The following is a 15922-nucleotide window of genomic DNA, read 5'->3' as shown; positions in this document are numbered from 1 at the left end:
TATTGTTCTTACAATTCTATTCAGACTCGAGTATCATTTCTTCTGCATTATTTTATAATTAAAATAACTTCCTTCTTATTCATTAAAGTATTATGTTGTTACGATTTAGTCAACAGTTTATATTTAGTTAATATTTCTACTAATTAACTATTTTGTTTAGTCATAATTCAGTTTTCACACGGTTAATAAGTACATAAGAAACTTACATATAGTCAAGAATATGATACACATATTAAACAGTTTATACATAATCATGTAACTTACACATAATCTATGTACCTTTCATATTTAAATATTTAACAATAAAGGATACGGTAACAACATAAATTGAACATCGTGTATATTTACTCTTTGAACCAGCACTGACTTAATTCGAATAATGGATTCAGCAGGTTTGTTATTCAAGGATCACACAAATACATCCAAGAAATTTTGTCTCATATTTTTATACTTCCCATTATTTATATATATATATATATATATGTATATTATTTTTTTATTTAATGGTATATGCGGCATCGATTTCTTTGATCATTAAAATGAAATTTGCAGCGTGTGAAAAATGTCATGCCTGACGGGATTCAAACCCACGCTACCACTGGCGCCACGAGGGCCGGCCTACATAATTTTGTTTAGTTTACTTTTACAATAAATAAAGAACTATTTGATGTTAGTAAACTAATCTGCTGTATACATTTTATTTGTATTTTCTTGATTTATAACTTAAGGATTCATTAAAAAAAAATTCATATTTCCATCCTGTTGCTCTCTCTTCTAATAGAATATTTATTAAATACTACCAGACGCGGCAATGCTTTGCTATTGCTAGATTAGGGTGTGTATATATATATATATATATATATATATATGTATATATATATATATACACACAATTAAAAGTTTGATAAAACATTAACAAAATTAACATTACTGAACTACACAAAATTTAACCTTTAATTAACTTTAATTTAACTTTTTGATATTAAAAAAAAAAATATATATATATATACTTTCAGTGCCAGTAAATAATAATTATTAAGTATTATATTTAAAAAAAAAAAATGCTGTTTGTTGTTTTCTATCATAGATATCACAACAGTTTTACAAAATTACAAAACAGTTACACAAAAACAAGTGGATGCACCACTTCCATTAATTTTAATTTAATTGCTATGTGACTATGTGGAATACTGATATTGTTTGAACATTTATAGGTAATGTTCATAAAATTGTCAAATAACGATGGTTTTTTTCTTCTAAAAAACTTTTTATTAAGAAATATGTTATCAATTAGAATGATGGTCGAGAAATTTCTCATTAATTAGTTTGTTTTTTTTATTTGAGTAATGCTATCCATATACAATAAAAAGACTAAATTTTTAAAATGAATTCATAATACACTAGAAAGCTAACTTTCAGTAGACACATGAAATCTTCCCTGTTTATTTAATAATGAATAATACACTTTAAAAATGTATTAAGGATATATAACAGTCTGTATTAAAAAAATATATTATATACATACATACGAGATCGAGTCAAAAATTACCTACATTTTCTGCAGTCACGTATGCAAAATTTGATCTCGATTGCGTCATTTACTTTCCGGTCATTACTGTATAAAGATATCTATTCCGCTAACAAGTTTGCCCAAAAGAAAAACGACCGTTGCTCCGATTTCTATTGACGGAGGGTATGAAAGGGACTAAAATTTATTGTAAACATTTATTACAATACGGGAACAGTCTTTATCTCGTAAAAGTGTTTTTCTTGTATCAAGAAATTTAAAATTGGCCGGTCGAGGGTAATACAAGAAGAGGAATTAGGATGCCTGTCAACTTCCACCATGTACGTCAAAATTCAGTAAGCAAGAAAATATGGTTCTGGCGGATAGGCGAGTTACCATCATCGAAGTGGCCGCTTCTTTGAATATTAGTCACGGTTCTGTCCATCAAAACATCCACGACGACCATGGCTTCCGAGATCGTTGTGTGCGGTAATCGTGTTTAAAGTTTTACGTGATATGTGCCAAGATTTTCATGATATCCGAAGTAAAAGTGGAACATATGTTGTCTGAAAACCGTTTTTTTTTAGATTTGCAATAAAATAACTTAGTTAAATGACTAATAAATAAATAAAATGTATTAGCATAACTTTCAGATAATTTAATTCTAAATCTATTATTGTAAATAGTCCAATAAAAATCAAATAGACATGTTAAAAAATAAAATTTTACTGAATAAGAAACAGAACCAAAACAAGTTAAATGACTTATATGTTGTAAATGACTTATTTTTCGGCATTTAATTTCGTTTTATTTTTTAAATTTAATTTTCATACATTACAGATACTGTTCGACACACAACGTGGTAGAGTTTTTTTTTTTTGTTTTCCGCAGGGGAAGGAAAAAGCTCTGCCAGGTCCGCTCTGACGGCAAGTGCGGGGCTCTCACCCGCTAAAATCTCCCCCTTTAGTTACGCGGGGGACAGACCTAATCAATATGGTATGTACACACCCCATGCACAATCACCCTGGCGCTCTTTTCACAGAATTATAATAGTCAGAGCGACGTCCCCAGGAGATCATCGGCGAATGAAGACTCTCAGGAGCCCCCACCCCCTAAGGCTGGCCGTCCGGTTTCGGCAAAATCTCACTCGGCAAAAGCTCTCCACTTTAAGTACTCGGGAAAACCTATCCACCCAGGGGACTGAATACTACATCCAATACAGAAACAATATTCAAACTACAAAAGGCGTACAGGCTTACATGGAATCATTATAACACAAGGGCAGTGTTTCGCAATATGAAACTACGACATTACAACACAGTTGTCTTGTCGGAGGCCTTGATTGCAGCAGAAACCACGGTAATCAGAGGAATGACCAAAATTCATGAAATTGAGAAGCAAGAACGGAAAATCCTCAGGAACATCCACGGTTTCGACCTCAGAGACAGAACCTAGATCAATCGACCCACTAAGGAATTATATGAAAACACAGTTTCCATTACCGACACGTCTAGGAAAAGGCGTCTACAATTCTACGGGAAATTATATAGGATGGGTGAAGATAGACTCGCTAAGAAAATTTTGAACATCGTCAAAACAAGTAAGTTAAAGTCTGTTTGGATGAAAGAAACATAAGGCGACCTGGAACGACTGAATATCTCAGAAGAAGAAATCATGGACAGAAGGAAGTTTAGGGATGAAATTAGAAACAAGAAAATTTAACAAGAACAAAAAAGAGGAACGATAGGAAGAAGATGGACCGTGGAAAGGAAGAAGAAATATAGTGAACACATGAAGAGGATTTGGGAAGAAAAGAAAAGGAAGTAAAGCAATGATTAGCTCAAGTTCATGAGCTCTCCTGTAGGAGAATAATCGGCGGAAAAACACACACACACATATATATATTGGTTTTTTTGCATATATATATATATATATATATATATATATATACAAATCTTCTGCAGATAATTGTTAAAAAAAATAAAATCAGCATTTATTTTAACTGAAAGCTTAAGATCATGTCTGTTGTTTTGGAAATATTGGTCGGAGATTGTCGTAAGGATGTAATACTGGATTTTTTCTTCGCAATCCATTCAATAGAAATTATTAAACCCATAGAAAAAGTAATAATTCAATCTTAAGTGAATGAATACACAGTCTGTATATAACAAGGGCTACAATATCTGTTCAAAAATGTCTAAGAAAGGTTCATTCGGAATTAATTTTTTTTAAATTGCCATTTTTAAAAAAAATATTTTTTTTCAAATATTAAAATTGTGTCATTGTTATAATTTAAATGTAGTCCGTGATACTACTGAAAATTTAAAATAAAGAATAAGGTAAAATTGAACATTAAAAACTACGTGTAAACACGTGAACAGTTTATTTTTTAATAAATGCTTTCCCATTGTTTCAAATATATTATTTGCCCTGCATTTTTTTTTTTTTTCATTTTTATAAACGAAAGGAATTCTGTGAATATTGGAAATTTGATCATTTATGATAGTACATAATCTCAGCGGTCGGAATTGTATATGAAACAATCTAAACTTTAATCAGTTCTATTTATTATATACAATAGTTTATATTGTTCAACTAAAACCCATTAATTTTAACCAATCACGATACTCATTTCGTTTGAAGAATTGCATGGTGGAAAAAATCTTCACAAATCAGAACACATTAAATTGTCACGTATCGCTGTATGGAATTCTTCAGGAAAATGACAACACATAATGATGATTCTGACCAATCAGAATACCACATTACGTTTACCAATTTTATGTAGTATACTTCATTAATCACAAATTCTCGTAATTAAAACTAAAAAAAAGCTACGATTGATAAAAAAATCTCTGATATATAATTAGAATCGAATATTTTATACTTTATTTGAAATAAAAAATGTTATACAAACATGCAGTTTTTTTAACAGGTTATGTAATTAGGGATATATTTTATCTGAAAGTAAATTTTAACAAAGATTATTCGTTGTTGTATCAAATGGAAATCGGCTTAGTAACCATTATTTTATACAACCAAAGTGCAACTGTTGATATAAATTAGCCCTAACGGTCGTTACAAACTACATAAATTTATGCATTATGAAGAGATTTCGAACTAACCCTTTTACATGATTTGTAGGATTATCAGAATGAAAATTAACAGTTGCATTGCAAATGTGAATGCAGTAATTATCTCGATGAATTTTGTCGTATATTTATCGAAATTTGGGTATTTAGATACTTATCTAAATACCCAAAGTAAAATTTTATATCTAAATAGTAAAGTAACTTTACTTGGATAAAAAACTTGTTTAATCTTTTATTGTTTGTAAAATAAACAGTAAATATAGTTTTTTCGATCTTAATTTTCAACCTATGCATTTCAAAATTTCCCTTTTTCAAACTGTTTTCCCCCAGATTCTTTTTTTGTATAATTTTGTTTTGGCCGTAATTTTTAATCCATTAAATTTTCTTTTCTTTCGAATCTTTTTTAAAGGTTTTTTTGTTGCGTTTGTATTCTTTTGTTATCAGCTTTTTCTTTTACAATGACTGGTGTTGGTATGATTGCTTTATTCATTTCTAATTACGCTTCTAATTTAACCTTGATGTAAATTCTACAAATAACAACTGAAATTATTTATTTCATTTATTCCAATCATTGTTTTATCTTACGGGAATTTTTTTTCATCTTTATTAACCCGTACACAATACGAAAACCAGTTTCCTATCGTTTTATGCCTTAATATGTGGGTATGTAAAATCTTCTTCTTAGAAGAAGATTTTACTTTTAGAAGATAACTTTTATCTTAGAATGTAACTTTGTTTTATTTTACTGTAACTTCTCTTATTTCCAGTAATAACAGTTGCGTTCTAACTCCACCTAATTCAAAATATTTTTTCTTTTACTTGATATCATTATATAAATTTAAAGCTTATGTGTGGAATATGAAAGTAGAATCTTGTAACGTATGAAAAATTCATGACCGACCGGAATTCGAACCCGGACTTCTGGATGAAAGGCCGAGACGCTACCATTCCGCCTCTGAGATCGGCATATTCGTTTGCAATAAGTCATTCCTATAGCCTTAGTATTTTGTATTTTACCGGTATATTTTTTCCTTTTTTCTACATTTTTCTGCCATACTCCACACTGTTGTTATTCGATAAATCTGTATATGTTAAAAAAATTTCCAGTTTTTTATTATTTCTTGTTATCTTCCTTTTTGCCCTTATTTTTTTATCACATTCTTTCTCTATCATATTATCAAATCCTTTTTATCATATTCTTACCTAAATATCAAAATTCATTAAATTTTTATGTATTACATTTTTACATAAATCAAACTCAGCATTATGTTCCTTTTCACATATTATGAAATACTGTTCGTTTAATATTGGTTTAATTTCAAATTATAAAACGGTTTTAGCATTGAATTTATAAAATTTCAATTTTCTTCTCAATCTTTGTTCCAGATAACAGAATAATATTATTAGCGAATATAAATATTTTCTTTTTTGTAAAAAGTTTATTTTTCATATTATTTATAATTACAATTTTAAATCGTGTAACGGTAGAATTGAAAATTAAATTAAACTGCAAAATCAATTATGTTAAAAAAAATTAAACTTTTTCAGTAATATTTACTTAGTACTGAAATTGAAATAAATATATTCAGTGTTTATCTTTAAATGAATGTTTAATTAATTTTAGTTATACATTTTGTAATTTTTACTCTTTAGGTGAGTATATCTTAGAATAAATATTACAGAAACTTGAAGTTCATTCTTGGATGAACGAAACACATTATGCTATTTCAGTTCTATTTTTTTAATGAAATATATTCGGATGCATATATTTATTTAGATGATGTTTTTATTATATTCAATAAAAGTTAGCTACGTTTATGGACTACTGTAGCATGGAAATTTCTGGATTAGTATGTTTAATGACGGCTTAGAATAGATTAAGATCTTTTAAAATATACATATGATCACAACGATAGAACTCTTTGCTGATTTGTCTAAATCTTTATAAATCGTTTCAGAGAAAAATATTCAAAGATCGTCTTGTTTTATTATTAAAATGAGTTAGTTTTTCGAGAAACCGAAAGGAAAGTCTTCTTTTATGATTAGCTTTTACCTAATTCGAATTTATGCCTTTTGCGAAACGTGGCAGGAGAAATGTTAAAATATGACGTATTAGATACTTACATTACTAGGATTTATTTAAAATTATCATGGTAATTTTCTTATTCAGCTTATAAAAATTATTATACTATTAAAAAATACTATTTATTATTTATAGATTATACTAAATAATCTAAAATGTACTACTTATTAAAATTGTTAAAGCCTATGACCGGAACCTTACATAAAAAAAGGCCCATTAAGGAATGACATTGAGAAAAATTCATTTTTAGATTACTTTAGGAGAATTTTATTATAAAAACTTTGAGAATTTATTTTCGTTTTTTTTTTAATTTTCGTAAACTCAATTTAAAATAAAAATTAATCATTATTGAAAAACATTAATTTTGAACAACATTATTTGTGTTGGAAAATAGTATTTTAAAGTTATTTTCTGTGTTTTAAAGATTAACAAAACAGTAGTTGTTGATCAAAATAAAACTAATAAAAATCTTTAATTTAATTATGAAGCAAATTATGAATCTTTAACCTCATAAGCATAGATGTGTTATCAGGATTTCATCAGAGAAGGTGATGAATAAAATCTATAAACATTTATTTACCTTGTAGTATAATAAATTATTGTAATTCTACAACACTAGTAGTTTTTATATTTAGATATATGATCTGCAGAAGTATTAAACTAAATTACTGTAAAAATACATCATGTATCACGAATGTTTTTACATCCGTGATACATATTCTCATATCTTGTAGTGTGTCTAGAAAATTACGATTAGATGATAGATTTACTCAGAGATGCAACGTTTAATGAAACGAATTTAAATAAAATGATTTTGTTTTTTTCCCATATTTTTTGTATTTAATATTTTTTACACAAAGAATTAAGCGATTTGCATAAATTAAAATTGTTTTCCTTATCATTGTTTTATAGTCTCTTAATAATTATAGCTTAACGCTATATCAAGATGATGTCATTCTGATAAAAAAAAACTCTTCGACACATCAGAAGGCGGACGTAGATTTCACGGGTGCTAAGTAGGAGATAAAAAAGAATTCCAGGTTGAAGTTAAGAAAAACTTCAAATTTAGTCAACACGACAATGGTTGCGTGTGAAAAAAGTTTCACTAATTTAGCATACGACAAGCCCCCATCTTACAATTCCAGCAATATTTTGGTCATCCGTTGCCGTAAGGGTTGGTCATATCAAAAATTGTATCAGAGAAACGTTTTAGGCAATATTTAAAGGGCTAACGACCACTTTAAACCGATTCGATACTGTACCTACTATGGGAGGTATGATTTCTTTTTTCTTCGAAACCCCGTTTTTTCCACCCCGTGAGTCAATGGTGGGTGATATCAGAAAACATTACTTTAATAAGTTTTAGGTCCTTATCCAAAGAATAGTACGAATTTTAAACGAATTCGTTATTCTACTTAATATGAAAGTTATAGCGATGTTTTTCGAAAACCCCCCGATTTCAACCCCCATGGTCCGATTTTGGCCGTTAACGAACTCAACCGAGTTTTTGGAATGAGTTATTTTTAAGGAACAATTTGAAAGTGATTGGCACAAAATTACCGCAGTTTGCGTGTTCAGAAGAAAGTGATATTTATGTATATATATTATAAACTTTTAAGCTGACGGTGGTTTTGAGGTTGGGGGATGTGAAACGCGATGATATGTCGAAATTTTCCGAAATTTGATTCATGGTACCCATTAAAATAGGTAGCTTTCTTATGAAATATACCTAAAATATTTTGCGCTATAACTCGTGAAAATTATTTAAAAAATTTGTAGAAAAAGGAATTCATATTCCTTGGTTGCAGAGACGTTACTTCATGCTCTGTATTATTGATTTTATATCATTTCTCTACATTACTTTTTTTATTTCTATCAAAGTGCGTGTTTCTTATTATTGCTATTTCTTTCATAACTAAAAATAAAAAAATAAAACAATTTTTTTCCAGCAAAAAAAATTAAAATAAAATAATCTTTTCTTTTCATCTTTAAATTTCGATTTTTTTTAATTTTCCCCCAACATTTTTAATTTTGTAATATTTAAAGTATTAACATTAAAGCTTTACCATAGTTTTATTTATTTATTTATTTTTTTGGACTAAATAACATACCCATATTAAAAATAATATTTATTAATAAATTTAAAAAAAACAAAAAAAAACGGTAGGAGTAATTTTTAACAGAAATACAGAGTGATCGTAAAGTCGCGCAACCCAAATTTTTTTTGTACTTTGTAAGAATGACAGTTAAATTTCTAAATGATATTTTAATTATGGTACTTTGTTGTGTGACAGATTAGTGTATGGTAGCACTGCTAGATCACGCACCCGGGCAAAAGTGGACGTGACACCAAGCAGTTTGTTTAGTCCGGGAGGACAGTCCCTCCGTGGAGGGCCCGCATGCTGAGGTGTGCGGGTTCCTGAGAAGGGAGGAAACTCCTGGGGAACTGTTGGGTAAAGTTAAGACCGAGTCCCGGCCGGCGGTGTCGGCCCTGCGGGTGCCTTGGTGCTTAGTGGGGTCGGTGCCGCCGGTTTGAGGCATGGCAAAAGATAAAGACCGAGACCCGGTTCCCTGCTGAGGGGCTGAGGGACGGCGTTACCGGACCTTGGCCATGAGGTGGGGGATTAGTGGCATGGCAAATGGAAAATAAAAGATCCGAGAACGGGGGGGGGGGCTAACCTGCCATGCCGGACGTGCTGCCGGTGGGTAGGGGACGCCTCCTTTGAGTATATGGACTCTCTCCCCGACTGCGTATATTTAAGTAATGGATATCCGGTCGGGCTGTGAAGGGGGGGGGAAAGGTTGTTTAGTCCGAGCAGCAGTGTCTTTTGCACAAGAACAACGCGTCTTTCTTGTTGTGAGTGGCTGCAAATCGATGGTACGCAAACTGTCAAGAGCATTTTTTAAAAGCTTTTTCAAATGCTTATGTGCCAAACGAATCTACTATATGTAGTTAATCTAATCGTTTTCAGGATACAGGTAGTGTGCATGACCATAAGCATACCGGCCGTCCAAGTGTTTCAACTGACGATAGTCTGCGGACGATAAATAAAACACTTCTTCGTTCTCCAAAAACGACTCTTCGAAAACTTTCTAACAAGATTGGACTATCTTACGGAAGTGTTCATAAGTTTTTAAATTACATCCGTTCCGGATTAACGTAAGTCATCAGCTCCAAGAACCAGATAAGAAGAAACGAATGCATTAAATGCATTTGGTGGTTTAGAAGTTTCAATCGAAATCTGTTATAACCAAGGTTTTTTCAGCGATGAAGCTTGGTTTATGGAATATATTAACAGTTTAAATTACAGTATATGGTCTTCAGAGAACCCACATGTGTTCCATGAAGAGCCGTTACATTCACAAAATATCGGGGTGTGGTGTGGTGTATATCGTCGGAGAATTATCGGATCTATCGTTTTTTCGAAGACCATCACAGCTGAACGGTATCAAGAAATAATCATGCAGTGTGAAGCTTTGCTACATGCTGATGAACGTGATTTGCTGGTTACAATAACACAGAACAACAGCACACAAGCGAACAGTAGTATGCAATTTCGTCACGATTTCTTCGATGATCGGGTAATTTCTCGTAGTCTGTGACCTCCTCGTTCACTGGACCTAAGTCCTCCCGATTTTTATTGGTGGGCTTTTTGAAAAATAATCTAGGTATTCAAACTACACGCAAACTTAAATAAATATTGAGGACCGTATATCAAATATCACTGCTGCTACACTGATATATGTATATATATATGTATATATATATATATATACACACACAAATTCCATCATCTACTTTGGTTATTATTAACTACGGTAAAAAATTACAGCATATTTATTGTCCAGATGCATATTGCAATTACTCGCGAGATAACTAATAAAATTACGGACTTCATTCCTATTTTATTTCCGTCATATTTCGTACTTATTATACTTGGGGTGTTCTTGATCTAAGCTTTCCTTCTAGCCATATTTTCTTTATTTTTGCTTCACATTCCAGTCTCCTTCCATATCTGTTTCGAATCTATTGAATGCTATCCTCGCTTTCACCCTAAAACAGAATTCAAGAGTAGAAACACTCGGTGATGATTTCATTTTGTTACAGCATGAGAGCTAATTTATATATGTTGTTCTATTTTTATTTTTCATTATACATTAATTAGCCGAAGATGCAGCTCTGTCTGGTTGAGTGATCTGAAAAATATGTTTCCCTTTTGTAATCCTTTTCTTCCAGGCTTCCTTTTTTATCATCCTTTTTGGTGGACTTATTTTAGACTCAATTTTTCTTCATACCATGAGTTTGGTCTTTGCTTCTAATTTCCTGGTCTGGGATGGTGTTAGTTCCAAAAGTTAAAGTTTTTAGTTTTTAATCTCTTTCGAACATTTTTGATTACTGTGATTGATGGTCGTTGATATTTTAGTTTTATTCTCTTTAAACGATTTCTCTTATCCATGAATCAACCAGTCTAGAACATCCAATAACGTTGGAGTTATCTTTTTGTTAATATTGTCAACGAGTTGTGTAGACAATGTAGTTTAAATAACTACGACTGTAGATTAAATAAAGGATTTCTCTCCTGGTAGCTTTAACATCTTTTTCCCTTGGAGATATATTTTTTTTCATGAATCGTAATCTCTGCTTTAAGAACAGACGGGTAATTTCTAAACCTTGTAGAATTATCACCACAATTAACATTTGTAGGCTGTTCGCTACACGACTCACCATCATTAATGTTAACATCGCATTAACATTGATTTTTGTATGCAACATTCAGCCAGATGATTCAGGGGTTGATACTTAAACCAGTAAATTGGTGGTAGTATGTAAGCTTGTATATCAAGGTTATGTATCCCGGTTCTTATCTTTTCAGGAAGCTTATTGAAAATCATTTTTCAACCTGTGAGCTTGAAATTGATTATTACGAGGAGAATTTACAAACAACTGAAAAATATAATAAATTTATTATAATAGATATCAGTTATACCTAGATTAAGACTTTATAAAATATAAACTTTTTTTCTAAATAAATAAATAACTTAGTAAAAAGTTGTACTTTATTACTAGTTTACTATATTTTAATACTTTTCAGTTCAAATGAATTTATGAAAGTTTTTAGCTTTAAAAATAATTTTTGAAGATTCAAATCACGTTGCAAATCAACATTACTTTTTTCTCGTTATTATTTCGTATTCATTTTAACTATCAAAAAATATTATATTTAATATAAATTATTTTACTTCTAAGTGAGTAAACTTTGATAAATTAATTATTATAAAAATAATAAAACTACTTTTAAAAACCCATAAGGAAATAAATGTTTATAATTTAGTTATTATTATTGCTAAGAAATTTGTAATGTAAAAATAATTGTTTTGCTAAAAAAACTAAATTCGATACAATTTAAAGATATTATTATTACAAAACCATTGTAAGTTTGCTTGAATTTTAAACATTTTTACTGCTTATTTATTTCTGCAATTGACTTTTTATACAGTTTGTAAGCTTCAGTTTTATTTTTGTTAGAATAATATTTTACGTTTATTAACAGTATTTGATTTTACATTTTTTACAGTCTTTTTAAAGTTATTAAAAGTACCCGTTATAATAAATATTATAGGAGAAAGATAGTGCATTTAATTTATGGTAAAATTGTGAAAGTATTTTGGAAAGCTAACAGGAAGAGTAGTAGGTACTTAAATTCTTTATTGAACAGCATTTACTCTATGCCAGTTGTAAATTACTTCAAATTTTTCTCTTTCTTGGCAATGTTCCCGATATCATTCTCTCTTTTCAGTAATTTATTAAGAATCTATAGAGTAGCTTTTCTTTGTACACTAGTGAACAACACTCTTGATTTAGGCGTTATAAAAAATTAGATTTCTTTTGTAGTCAAGACATTAAAAAAAATTTTTATTTTATTAACGAAATAAAACTGCTGTAAATTATCATTTAAAAATTATTTGTTTTCAGTTTTTATTTCTTGTTTTTCCTTTTTGTTCGTTAATTTTTTCTTCATTGTTCGTTGAGTTACAACCACTTTGTGTTTCGAAAAATTAATTTTGAGCTTTTCATCAGCGTAATGACATTAATTATTTGATAATGTGTGTGTGTGTGAGTGTGTGTGTTTGCGTATACCCTACCCAGTTCTCCAGTTACACTTTTTACAATTTTTCTTTCCATTAGAATGCAACCTAAAGTTGAGAACTATTAAATTGCTAATTTTAAAGGTGCAAACTCAACGAGAAAAAATTAAGATTAGTTAATGTAATAAAACAAATCATAAATAAAAATAAAATATTGAAGAATAAAATTTTTATTTATTTCATAATATGCTTTATGCACAATTACTAACATTCTCAAACTAAAGTTGAATTTAAATGTTTGTTCTTGCACAATATAAGCCTGTTTAATAGAAAACTTTCTGTTAATCAAATCCCAGCGAAGAAGTTATAGTGGTATACAGACATTCAGATCCAATGAAAATTAGTACAATTTAGTTAGATTTCATAAGAAAGCTGCCTATTGTAATGGATACCATGATTCGACTTCCGGAAAATTTCGACATATCTTCGCGTTTCACATCCTCCAGAACATAAAACTACTGTTAGTTCAAAAGTTTATACATACACACTCACATATATTTTATATCACATATATATATATATATATGTATTACACTTTCTTGTGGGCACGATAACTGCCGTAATTTTGCGCCAGTAACTTTCGAATTGATGCATTAAATATAACGACCAAAAATCTCGGTCGAGTTGTTAATGGGAAAAATTGGACCACAGGGGTGGAAATGGGGGGCTTTTTCGAAAATACAAAATATTGTTATAACTTTCTTATTAAGTAAAATATAGAATTCGTTTAAAGTTCCTACTAGTCTGTAAATAAGGGCCTAAAACTTATTTAAGTAAAGTTTTTTGATATCACCAACCATTGGCCCAAGGGATGGAAAAATTTAAGTTTAGAAGACAAATATCATACCTACTGTAATAGGCACAGTATCGAATCAGTTTAAAGTGGTCGTTATTAATATTAACATTACCTAAAACTTTTGTTTAAAACAATTTTTAATATGGTCAACCCTTACCGCAAGGGATCACTAAAATATTGCTGGAATTGTAACAAGATGGGGATTGTCGTATGCTAAACAAATGAAATTTTTTAACATGCAACCATTGTCGTATTGAGTAAATTTGAAGTTTTTTTTAACTTTAAGTTGGAAACCTCTTTATCCCCTACTTAGCACTGGTGAAATCTACCTCCACCTTCCGGCGTGCCAAAAGGGATTTTTTTTTACTAACATCTTAATTAAACTAAAAAAATAAAAATGTTGGTTTCATCATTATTATTTTTCATTCTTTTTGAACTATATTTAACTTAACATAGAAATAAAGTTAAATTAATTGTTTGACTCGTATGACAAAATTCAAAATTCAGATTCCTTGAATAATTTTTGTTTTTCAAATTTCTATTTATGTGTTATGAATAAAGCAAGTGATAATAAATCTTCATTTAGTCTTAGGTTGATAATGCAGAATGTATTTTAATTGAAACCCAACATCAATAGTAGCCCAAAAATATGCTTTTTATGATGGTTTGTGCAGTGAACGTTTATGTTTAGTGGATTTCAGTTATGTATTTTTACAGTCTCAGTTCAACCATTCCTGAATTAACCACACATCTCAGGAATGGTCGAACTGAGACTGTACAAGACTACACTTCATTTATATTCATACATATCATCCTCATACATTCTCTGAAATAATACCTGAATAGGTAATTCCCGGAGGCAAAACATGAAAAAAGAAAGTAATGTATTTTTAATAATTTTTCATTATGTATAATTGATCAATCAGTATTATCCAGTATTCTAAAACTTAAGCCAATTAGGCCTGTTAGGCATATTAACTTCCGGCGTGTTCAGCTGTAAGAAGAGATTGTATGTTAAGACTATTGGTAGGAACATGTAATGATTTGTGAATTGTTGATTTCTGTTCAGATATGTAGTCTTTATATATTTTTACAATTTATTCTGAATAAATTTCAGTTGTTTTATATTGTGTTTTATGATAATAGATGACTATCTATTACGTAAAAATATTAAGTTTGTAAAATGCAGGGAATTATTCATTTCTATATTAATTGTTTTTTTCCCAAAATTAAGTGTAGCTTTTATTTCTGAAATTTTATTTGAATATTAGGATGCTCAAGAATTGGATATATTTTTTATAAGTAATAAAGTTCTGTTTATCCTTGTATTTAAAAAAGTTTTAAATTTACATAGTTTTGAAGTGATAAAAAAGTTAGATGTTTCTGGGATTTTTTGGAATCTACTATTCGGATACTTTATCACTTGTTTTACAGATAATTGTTTATGATAGCGGTCACCTTGAAGTCTTTAGATTAGCTGTTTGTCAGTAAAATTTACTTGTTATCACCTATAACTCCTTTGAAAGTTATAGGTATGATGATAGGTAAAAGGTATGATTCCTTTTTTTCCGAAAGAATTTGTAAAAGCTGTATTTATATGTAGTTATTGAATACAATAATGAACGTATGTTCAATGTGATTAAGTAAATATTTAATGTAGATTTGTTTGTATGCGTATAAATTGTTCACATTAAATGTAAATATTTAAACTGGTTTTATATTTTTTGCTAATTTAATAAGTTTTCGGTAAAATAGAAAATAGTCTTTTATAATTACATTTCTTCTAGTTTATCGGTTTTTTAGGAAAAATCAAGTATATAATTTATTTCCTTTATTTTTTTCTTTAGTAGTTGATAAATATCAGAGGATGTTTAATAATATTTAATTCAATTAGTGAACTAATGAATTATAAGCAAATTGAACAAATTGCAATGTACACATTAGGAAAATAAAATAACCGGCGAACGATCTGAAAATCAATTTATTTGTTTATTTTGATGTACTGAATCTGGGACACCTTTGTTGTTTGTGTGTTAGTGTCTGTGAGTGCACGCGCAAGCGTGCACTCACACACTCGGTGTGTTGTATGTGTATGTTTTATATAATAATGAATATTTTTAAAATGTAACTAGTATAAAAATCAATTAGAAGTTTTTTATTATTAAAGAAAAGCAATATTTTCGCGAATGTTTTCTTTAAATTACTTAGAACTCATTAATTGTCGCCTCTGCGTTTAATTAAAGAAAATAACAATACTAATAACAATAATATAAATCGAATCGACTTCCTGAGCATTC

Source organism: Lycorma delicatula, chromosome 8 (genome assembly GCF_047948215.1).
Source record: "Lycorma delicatula isolate Av1 chromosome 8, ASM4794821v1, whole genome shotgun sequence".
In the NCBI taxonomy this organism is placed as follows: Eukaryota; Metazoa; Arthropoda; class Insecta; order Hemiptera; family Fulgoridae; genus Lycorma; species Lycorma delicatula.
This window is presented reverse-complemented; position numbering follows the sequence as displayed.